The sequence below is a fragment of the Caloenas nicobarica genome, chromosome 4 (genome assembly GCF_036013445.1).
Source record: "Caloenas nicobarica isolate bCalNic1 chromosome 4, bCalNic1.hap1, whole genome shotgun sequence".
Taxonomy (NCBI): domain Eukaryota; kingdom Metazoa; phylum Chordata; class Aves; order Columbiformes; family Columbidae; genus Caloenas; species Caloenas nicobarica.
Window position 1 is genome coordinate 65087489 of NC_088248.1, and position 7610 is coordinate 65095098.

Here is a 7610-nt window from a genome sequence, read left to right on the forward strand (position 1 = left end):
AAGGAATGGAAACTGTTCTTTCTGTTTCACGGCTGAAACAATCAGAGTTTGTCTATTTTCTTTCCTAGTCTCTGTAAGCCATGTTCTTCTGCCTGTGCTGAGAGAGGATGTGGAGAGCAGCTGGGGGCAGCTGCTCCTGTGGCAAGTTAACAACTCCTTGGCCTGCGGTGTAACAGAAACAGCAGGAAGAGACTGAGCGATGGACTGTTGGGAGGTCCTGACTTCCATGGTACCCAAGTTATGTTCTTCAGCAGTAGTGTATGCATTGTGGTGACCTCAAAAGGAAATCTGTGAGATACTTAACATGAATATGAAATTAAGGCTCTAAATGGGAATGCAAATTTAAAAAAAAAAAAAAAAAGGTGTTGCTATTTTAATAGTTGTGACCATTTTAATGACAGTTCAAGCCCTGCCTAAACATGGCTCCTCAAGCCCTCTTATTCTTAAATATTTCTGTTTTAAACATGAATGTGCTTTTACCTCTAGCTGGCAGTTACTGGAAAGCAGGTTTCACTTCACCATGACTGGCAGCTTGCCTGCTTTACAGTGAAAATGCAGCTTAATTAGGTCAGGGATAGATTTGGAGAACTAATGTGACCGGTAATTCCTCACGAGGCTGTGTTGCAGGGGTTCTCTCCCCATTTAACCGTGTGATTTAATCCTGGTTGCCTGCTTCATTTCTGCCATGCTTGCAGAGAACATTGGCCTTCCAAGAAGCTGGTCTATACTGTCAGCCAGAAACTTAACAGCAGCTGTTCTGTGGAATATCATCAGCAAATCCTAAAAGAGATCTTTAAATGGAAAGGTGAGGGACATCAGAAATCCATTTGGAGATGGAAGTTGTTTGTTTTGTGGAAAGTTGGACACATAATAGAATTATGGATAGACCCACAACAGATGTTCTGGCACCTTTGTTCCTCTGCTACATGCTTTTGCTCTTAACCGTTAGAGCTTCTCAGAGTAAGGATAACTGCCTGAAGATCTTATTTACATGAATATTTTTCTGAAGTGAAATGCCAAAGCTGTGGAATCCTTCAAGCAGGAATTAAATTTTTTAAAGCTACATTTCTAAGCAGAGAATCCAAGAATCTCTCCTGCTACACGTGTTAGTATGTCACTGCAGACACTGTTTCATGATTGCAGCACAAGGAAGAATTTGCTGATCAATCCTTTTCCCTACAATAAATTTAGCCATGACTCTCTTTATGATGAAAGTATATTGAGGAGAAAAAGCTGCCTCCTTTGTGCCTGGGAGCAGAATGATGCAGTCAACTGGCTGGGCTGAGAACAAGTCACAAGTTCTTGTATATACAGCAGATACTTGTGCTAAGAAGGCCAAGTTCCCTGGAGAGGCTTGGGAAAGAAGCTAATCAGTGAAGGAATAAATGGATGTCTTTAGCACACTACAGGAAGTTCCTTTGAAATACCAATACTTTCACTGACAGGAATGAAATCAGTTACACTAATTCACAGACATGTTGGTGGACAGGACCCTGAAGATCCCCTTCATCCCTCCGTCTAGTCTAATCTCATATATGGAGTAGGGCTATGCACAATACTACATCAGGTCTGCTGTGGTTAATTTTCTAGCCAAGTCTTAGAAAACTTAAAAGGAGGCAGCCTCTTGAGTATTCTGTTCCAGTCAAGTTTTTCCTAACATCCAATCTGAGACTCCCAAGCTGTACCGTGTGGCCACTGTCACTTGTTGACTTTTCTGTTCCTGGCGGGAGGAGGTTGAACACTATGGCCTTGGTATTATCCCCCTGGCATGACTTCTCTGTTACTACCTGCTGGCCACCAGTTGGATGCTGAGTTGTTGATTGCTGCTCTCTCAGCGGTGGTCCATTCCTCCAGCCCACATACCTCAGCTTCTAATGGAGACTGCTGTGGGAGGAAGCGTCTGAAGTCGGGATGTGCTGCATTCTGTCTGTCCTTCCTCTCATCTGCATTGCTATCAGTGGTGAAATGCATAGCTATCAAGTGGTCAGGTGTGACTGGCATGTGACAAGTCTGTGTTGGCTACCCCTTTGTCCTGCAAGTATTTAGGTTTGAATTCCAATGGGAAGTGCTCCTTCACCTCTGCAGGGACTGCAGTGGAAGTGAACTAGCCCTCGTGCCCGAGGCTTCCTTTTATTCAAAGTTGCAGCAGTGAGTAGGGTATATCAGCCTTTTTCCAGACAGCAGGGCCCTCTGATGTTAGATGTGATTTTTTGATGGATGATAGATAACTATCTCATAATCACACTGGCCAACTATTTCACCAGCACTGGGTGGGTCCCATCACAGATGGCCCTATGGACTTGAATGCACCCAATTTTCAGGTATTTCCTAAAGTTGCTTCCTCCTGATGACTGCCCCCCTCCACAGCACACTGACACATACAAAGCTCTGGGAGCAAGCCTGTCTGTGAAAAACTAGGCCAAAAGTATTGAGTATTTGAGTTTTTTCTATTGTCTGGTGCCAGATTATTTCCCCCATTTAACAATAGGCCCCAACTTTTCCTTGAAAAAACCATGAGGTACAGCTGTAGTGTGCACTGTTATAAGTATCTGAACCACTGCCATGTTCCTCTACTAAATCAAGGACAGTAGAAGGAAGTTCATTTTTATGGCCTAGTTGTCTGGGACTTACAGGGAGTATATTGAGTTTGAAGAATATTCCTCACTTTCAAACCTGTTCTGAACTGATGGTCTTTATTTCTGAAATATTCAATCATGTAGCTGTAATAGCATTTACATCCCGATGAGAGGAGATTTGCAGATGGCTGTAGCTTCGTGAAGTTCTACAGTTCATGGCTCACACTAGCTCTCTATAAGCCAAACTGAGAGACATGCACACAAAACACAAGCCAGGCTCAGCTGTTTTCTTTTCCTGTTCTATAGGTTAGCTGGGAGCTATGTATTCTGCATATGGAGCTGTCAGCATCTGCAGCGGGGTTATTTACTGTTGGTCAGACCAGCCAGCCTGTGCTGTGGGCAGCCAGCCCTTATTTGTCTGTGAGTTAGACCGGTTGGTTCCGATTCCCCTTGGAGAAAGATAAAAGTTTGAAGTGCAGTTTATCTCCTACACCAAAAGGGATTTCTTCTTGGTTACCCAGAAATTCCTGTCATTCCCGATTGCCTGGTCTGAATGATTGCAGCAAGTCTATTCCAAATGAACAAATGAGTCATCCATATTTAGCAACCCCTGGAAACACAGCTTATCAACATTATTCAGGCTGGTTTGTCAGAGGATCTGACTACCTGAGAGTTGCTTCATGTGTCAGCCAGTTCTCACTGCTCACCTGTTGATCCACTTTGTAAACTTGGGTAGCATTAAAACGGGAAGGGGTGAGTCTCCTCAGGGTAGCCAGGTGTGAATATTTAGGCCAAAAAAATATTAACAGGTGTCCATGCTGTGATTCACATGCCCTGAAGACAGGCCAGATTTCTGGGTTGGCATAGTTAACCTTTGTTTCACGTACTCTGTTGTCTATACTCAGACCACAACCTGTGCATGGTCCATACAGCAATTTAGTGGCTTGCTGCGTATATTTTATGTCCATTTTATGTCCACTGACCCGCAGAGGGCAGCAGGGGCTTGGTGCCACTCTGCTGGGGTCTCAGCATCACTATTGTAGAGACTCTAGAGGTGGCGACTGCACCCAGGTACCACCCCACAAGGCAGGGGTGGTGGTTTCGGGGTGGGGAAATTGTGCAGGGAAGTAGCTGCGACCAAATAAGTTAAAGCATAAGGTGCTTAGACACAGTCTTTCTACAGATTTCTCAATAGTATCTATTTGGAGGTGGAAAAGGGTCCCTTGTGCTGAATATTTTGGATAATCTTCATAGAGAATCCATTGCCAAGCAGTTAAAAAACCAAATCTTTAGTGCATGCAGCAGACTAAACTGTGCCTCAGTTTACAACTACGGAAACACCTGCAACATATAAAAAATATAAATAGAAACATCAAGGTAAGGAAGGGGTTAAGAACACACCTAAACATATCATACATGTACCTATTTGACACTTTTTAGACTTCAACAGTAAGAATGAAAATAATACCTATAAATGGCAAAAAATGGCTAAATACTAGTTGCACCTTTGCAACCAGTAGTCACCATGTTCTAGGACAAGATTTAGTCACCAGCATTGCCCTGTGCAAAAGAGAATGATATTTATTAGTATCAAAAGTGACAAAGGGTTAAAGCACATTTTTATAGATACTTGTAGTAATCTTAGGTTGGTGGATGAGAGGCACTCGGTGCCAGGGATGCAGGACACGCTGGGACGGCTGGTGGCCGTGGTGACCTGCCAGGCTGGGGCTCCAGCACCAGGTGGCAGAGCAGCACTGCCCATTGCATCTCCCCGCTCTGCTCTTCCCACTGTTCTCAGCTGATTGTTCTATCCAGGCTGACACTTCGAAATTATTTCTGTTTCGGAAATGATTTCCCTGTTCCCACGTCTGATTGCAGCCTGCAGCACATGCAGTCACAAGGGTAGTTCACAGCCTGGGTCCAACGCAGCTCGCGTCTCGGTTAGGTCTGTATGTGCTACCCGGCTCTTCTGCTGCTGTTCCTTTACCCAGCGCTGCAGGTGAGCCAGGTCCCATAGAACAGGACAGTGTGTCTAATGGGGAAGAAGACTGTTTGACGACGAGTTGAGAGGCAGTACATCATGTTAGATCAGAATATCGCCATGCCAGCAAAGATGGTTCTTTCTGTTATGTACCATATAGAAAATAACAGGGCCACTAAGGGGGCTATAACTTAAGCAGAAAAAATAATAATTTTTTTTTTAAAAAGAAAAATTTAAAAAAGAGATTAAAAGGTAGAGTCAGAAATATGCACTCATAAATTTTTACTATATTTATATGCCTGTGTTTAATGGCAAGTGTGTAAAAAGCTTTTCTTTGAAGAGCAGAGAAAGTGATGCCTGATGAAACCTGAATCAAAACCAAGATGATGAGTCTTCAGTTTGCAGGGGAGGAGAGAGGAGCTCACAGGAGAAGATGCATGCACTGGAGCTTTGGCAACTGTGATCACTGAAGGGCTTGAAAATTGCTAAGAGAATCAACGAGGGGCTTGATCAGTTAATAAATACTCAAAGCTGAAAACAGTGAAGGTTTGTACAGTGGCTTTGATACTGAAACAAAATACGAACAAATGAGCCTTTATTTATTCAGAGGACCAGGTCATATATGATTTAACCAACAAAACAAGTTAAACCAATTCTCCTTTATTATGGTCAGCATAACTCAATTTATGAATGTTTAGGTTAACAGAGTCAATGAGAGCAGAAGTAAAACCTGCAGTGTATAACAAGGCAGCAAAATCAATTGTACGAAGAGCTGGAGCTGGAGAGAGCTGCTGACCCTACCCTGATAACCACGAATGTGCAGAGAACGTCACGGCTGGACTGTGCAAGAGTCAGTGACCAGCTGAGCCAACAAAGGACTGATATGAAGAAAAGGTCTTTCAAGGTGGTTACATTACAGCCCTTGTCAGATGAGTTCTATTTGGTTTTGCTGACTGGTTTGGTCACACTGCAGAGCCGGTCCTGCGGTGGCAATGCGGGAAGGGCCTCTAGGGCAGCAAGGGTTGTGCCGTCAGCAGATTGCTGAGAGACACAGGGAGAGCACCTAACCCAGGAGACAGCACTTGAACTGACTTAGGTCTCTCGATAGCACAGTTGTCTCCAGGTTTCTTAGTGATGCAGGTATGCCTGAAAAAAATAGAAGCACAACAGTTGCCGAATCATGGAATCATTTTAGTTAGAAGAAACCCTCAAGATCATCAAGTCTAACTGTTAACATAACACTGTCACTAAACAGTGTCCCTAAGAACCTCATCTACGTGTCTTTTAAACACCTCTAGGGATGGTAATTCAACCACTTCCCTGGGCAGCTTGTTCCAATGCCATCTGTCCTGGTAGTGACAAGATGGGTTTTGTTTGGCTGTGCTGGCTCTGTCCATGTTGTCTTTCTTTAACCAGGGTGACCAAGGAGCCAGTAATTGACTGAGTTTGGCAGAGGACAACACCAGTCTGGTGGGAGATGAGTGCTGGTGGAACTGGGGTTCCCAGTGCTCGCGGCTGCTGGGGGATGTGGTCCCAGGCAGCAGGAGCCAATGGAGGAGGCCACGCAGGCAGGACCAGCTGCACAAAGGGGACAAGGCAGCAAGTGCCCAGGTAGCCATCCTGTGCTGCCTGGCCCAGGAGTCCTTGTGGAGCTGCAGCTGAACCCAAGTCAGCAGTGCCAGAGGTTTGCTAAATAAGCTGACAAAACCTGGGCTGTGGCAGCAGAAGCAGCAGATGTCACTATGTGATGTCACCTCGACACCAGGAAGGCACCAGATGGAGAAATGTGCGCAGCAATCAGAACTGTGCACTCAGAGAGGGAGCAAATTTTGAGACAATGCAGAAGGGAGTGAGGAAAATAGGAAGGAATGCAAGGTGTGTGCTCAGCCTGAAAGAGCTGGTTGGTGGTGGCCACAGGAGAAACAAAGGGAGGCAAGGACAAGGCTAGAAGGAGGCAATAATCTGCTTTCTCTCTGCACGGAACAAGAGGTGAAGGGGTTATATTGCAGTAAATGAGCTTTATATCAGGCCTAAGTCTGGCTCACAAATTGTGCTCAGCCTGCTGGGACAGCGGTCCAGCCTGTGCCCCCCTCCTGCTGTCCTCTGGCCTGACATGGGCAGATGTCTGGGGAAGTCAGCGGATGAGATGGTTTGCTGTCACCCAGAAGTGCCATCTCTCTCTGCACCCATAACCTGCCTGGTACCGGGGGGACCCTCGTGGAAAAGGCAGCAACCCCAAAGCCGTGTTACGGGAGGACCCTTGGGGACAGCAGTAGAGGCTTGTCCTCACAAACGGGCTTTGCTGCATGGGCATCGGAGGTCTGGGCCACCTCTGCTCCTGTGGAAGGACCAGCCGAAGAGGCGGGATCGTTGGGAAAACGGCGTTGCCCGGCCGGGGTGAAGGGCGCACGGCAGCGCAGGTGGATTGTCCCGCGGGCGGTGCCCCCGCCGGGCCGCTGCGGCGCCGGGCCGGGCGGCTCTGCCGGGCGGCGGGAGGGCGGAGCGCTGCTGCCGCCCGGCGGCCGGGCCGGGGGCACCTCGGAGGTGCCGGGGCAGGGAGCCCGGGAAGGTGGGAGCCCACCCGCCTTCCCAGCGGCGCCACCGGCTCCCCGGGCGGTGACACGCAGGGGAGCGGGGGTGGGAGAGGGCGAGGACCCGCTGCCGTCTGGCGTGGGCTCTGCTGGTGCTCTGCCCGCGTCCTGCGGGTCGCGCTGTCACTTTCCTATTTAGTGCGGTCCTGGGCTGCCACACAGCCACAGTTCACATGTTCATAGAGAATTCTACATTTTGGCTGTTTACCCCGCGAAGGGGAAAAGTTGAGAGACAGATCTGGTCCCTTGACTCCTGCAGGGTTGCCCAAGTCCAGCAAAAACTGGATGTATAAGACTGCAAGGACTGCCACCCTCAAAGCACCCCGCAGATCTCTGCTGCTGAATTGCACTCCAGTCAGGAGGGCAAGTGACTGAGCTAGGCTGGACACAGATCGCTGAGAGATTTGAACACAATCCTTATGGGATGCATCCAGAAAGCCAGAAAAAGTCAATGATGCTCCC